General features: G+C 41.1%; 1 protein-coding gene across 1 annotated transcript in view; it reads left to right on the top strand.

The window, feature by feature from the left end:
- The first annotated feature begins 3,387 nt into the window (after positions 1–3,387).
- The window catches only part of LOC145485348 (uncharacterized), a 3,504-nt gene continuing 3,493 nt past the window's right edge, over positions 3,388–3,398 (top strand). Inside the window, exon 1 of the mRNA XM_081464028.1 lies at positions 3,388–3,398. This exon is cut by the window's right edge and continues 1,809 nt beyond it. The gene's annotated coding sequence lies outside the window, so the exon portion shown is untranslated.

The following is a 3,398-nucleotide window of genomic DNA, read 5'->3' as shown; positions in this document are numbered from 1 at the left end:
CAGATTCCTGTAAAAATTTCTTTAGGCAAATGATTGTGAGCGACGCGAGAGCTTTTCAAAGTACGTCAAAAATGCAAATATTTGACCATCCGTCGTCAAATTTCAATTTACGGGTTAGACGTATATTTTAGCATGCGCCACATGACTTGACCTATGTTAAGTTGAAATAGACACAGAGCCGATAATTTCGAAATGTTCTAACCTCATTTGCTGTAAAAGGCAGGTCCAAAATTATCAGCTCTGTGTCTATTTCAGCTTAACATAGGTCAAGTCATGTGGCGCATGCTAAAATATACGTCTAACCTGTAAATTGCAATTTGACGACGGATGGTCAAATATTTGCATTTTTGACGTACTTTGAAAAGCTCTCGCGTCGCTCACAATCATTTGCCTAAAGAAATTTTTACAGGAATCTGTAGACCATCCTTCTGCAATTCAACCACCAGAAGCTTGGTCCATTTGAAGGTTTCGCACATGGTGAAAATTAATTATATTCACGAAGTACTTTTAAGTGAATGAAATACATGTCTTCGAAATTTAATTATTGTGCACCCAAAAAGACAACGCAACATTCCCTAAAATCAACCCAGTACACATTTAAACATTGCACAAAAATATTTGCGTGTTTTAAAGACGGAAGAATGATGTGGTTTTGCATGCGAAGCTCTCAAACTTGTTTAATAAAATGGTGCGTCAAATGACGATTTTAACGGAATTTGGTAATTTGCATATTTCTTTGAAATAAAAGGATATTTTGCCAAAAAAAACTATCCAGTAGTTTTTGTCATGCCCTAGCCTATCTACCATAAAAATATGAGCGAAATCGAATTTTCGATCCTTGCCGAGTTATTTTCCATTTTTATGGACAGGGACTCTTAAGTAGAATTTCTGAAACTTGGGCTCATCAAAAACCAATAGTGTCGTGATGATATAAACCAAATAAATCGTAACATTTTAAGGTCTGTCACGTGACATGAGATGATTTGTCCACTGGGTGTGATAAAAAATAAGGTTATTTCCAAATAAACCTGTAAAAGCACTGAAAATAAGAGTTAACTGTCAAAACTTAGGTTCACATCACAGAACAAAACAGAAACTTACATGATATGCTTATTTGACAGTGAATTGTTGTTTTGTAAAAGAGCAGGAAGTGTTGGCGTCAATACTATAAAACACTCTTCAAAAGGCTGTGGCTGGTTTCCATAGCAACCATTTTGAGTAAAACTCTAGAAATTTAATTTCTCTTCTTGAGTGCAATAGCACACAATTGATCTTTCTTCACCATATTTAAACAAACTTTTTGGTCCATATTGAGGGTACCATACCACCTTCAGCCCAAGAGTTTGAATTATGCGTTGTTCTCACAACGCAAAAATATGATTGGCTTATGTTAGGAGCGTTGACGTCTTGTCAACATTCGAGATACGTGTGACGTCTTGCAGGAGTGTTTTGGAACCGTAGCAAATCGAAGCGGTACCAGAGCAAATTGAAGCGTCTGAATCGCGCTTCGCAACCGGCAATGTTCTTGCGAATCTCCCCCCTTTCGCGCACTCCTCGCCCCCAGGATTTCGCGCGGTCATTTTTTTCTCGCGGTTTTCTTTCATGTCACGCACGACGGACTAAGCGAAAGAGGGACTACTCGTAGTCTAATAAAACACAGATTTATGTATAAAACGCGGACTAAACATTACGGACTGGGCATAAAACGCGGGCGGACTCAGGTATGAAATGGGGACTGCGGGCTAAATGCGGCCTCCCGACTGCAGTCCATGTTTTTTATTGACCGGTCGTAACTGATATTACACAATACATGTATAAACGAGAACAAACCCTCTCGTATGCACGTACTTTGCGATCAATTCATTTGTTTCTGCCCCTGCTGAAGGGAGACCAATTCCGCGCCTACCTAACAGCTCGGGCACAAAATGCTCTCCCTAGAATTTTTTTTAACATACCAAGCCTACCAAAACTCGAATGCACTCTTGAATCTACGATTACCACTAGTATTTACCTATAATGCAGTTCGACGCGTGGCCAACCTCGTCTGATTTGCCCCCACCTCCAGAGGTGGTCCCGAACATTCCGATCGAAATAGTAACGAAATAACGAAACGGACCTTTTAATTTGACATCCGACCGAAATTTCCGGAATCTTTGGCATCAGCTCTCTTGTGTTCTCATAGCTGATATTCTCATAGCCTCTTCCAGGCGCCTGGAAGAGCCTAGCTAGTAGTTTCATTAAAGATCATTGAAGTTCCTGGCCTAATTCTGTCAAGCATCATCGCTGCGCATTCGAAGCAAATAGAAAGCATAACCAGGAGGCGCGCGCTCTTACATGACCATTCATGCGTCATCATGCGCATAGCATTCGCACCTCAAAATGGTTCTTTAACTGCAAAGCTTTTTACCCGTCGTAAAAAACTCTTTTAGAATAGGAAAGCGATAAGGTGCAACTTTTTTTGATGGCAACGAACGACCTCCAAAGCTCCTATGTTGAAACGGAAAACACAGATCAAACCTTTCGACCAGCGACCTCGCCATCTGTTCAGTCCGCTCTAAAAGTCGTGGAAAACGATAGTGATCTCCAAAGGAAGAGTTTTTCTGCCACAATGTTTGCTCAGAATGCAGGTCAGATAACAGATACACCTCGTAGTGTCAGCGCCGAGGGTGCATGTTCAAATGATCCGCCCCTTGCCTTGAGTATTCATAGGGCACCCAAAGCTGCTTTCCAGGATTCTCCTCACTTGTACGTCGACAAAACAGGTGACAATAAGAAAAGGTAATTTGTATGACTTTAATATGTTTGTGAAAGAAGAAATATCAACAACAGTAGCTAAAGAACATTGGTAACTCCAAGTTGATAAGGGATTTAAGGGCCATAGGTTGTTCAGAAAGATAGAGACTATTGGGATACAGAGTTTCTCGGCGAGGCAAACCTTATGCTGATGAATTCTTTTCATACCGTAGATCCTCGAATTAGTTTCCGGGTCCTTATTTCAAATTTAGGAGAAGACCGGGGGTAGGGTTCTTATTCGAGGGAGACACTTAAACGAGGGGGGGGGGGTTATTTAATTTTTCCCAAATCTCTCCAACATATCATCGGTTATTTTGTGATGTATGTATTTGTCAGTGGCGCCGCTGGACAAGGTTGGTTGGGATTTAGGCAATGAATGAGCAGATCTTCACTGCCATCCATTGCGACGGTCAATGTGCAGTGCCTGAATGAGTCGATATTCACTTGCTTGTAGTTAAACATGACCAAAACTATAATCGTTTGTTGTCTAAGTACTCGTCCATCAAACGGGGGAAGGGAAGGGAGACGCTTATTCGAGGGAGGCGCTAATTTTAAATTTTGGCTATTAGAAGGGGCGCTTATTCGAAGGGGGCGCTTATTTGAAA

The sequence above is a fragment of the Orbicella franksi genome, chromosome 4 (assembly GCF_964199315.1).
Source record: "Orbicella franksi chromosome 4, jaOrbFran1.1, whole genome shotgun sequence".
Taxonomy (NCBI): domain Eukaryota; kingdom Metazoa; phylum Cnidaria; class Anthozoa; order Scleractinia; family Merulinidae; genus Orbicella; species Orbicella franksi.
Note: the sequence above shows the minus strand (reverse complement) of the source record. Positions and strands in the feature narration are given on the sequence as shown.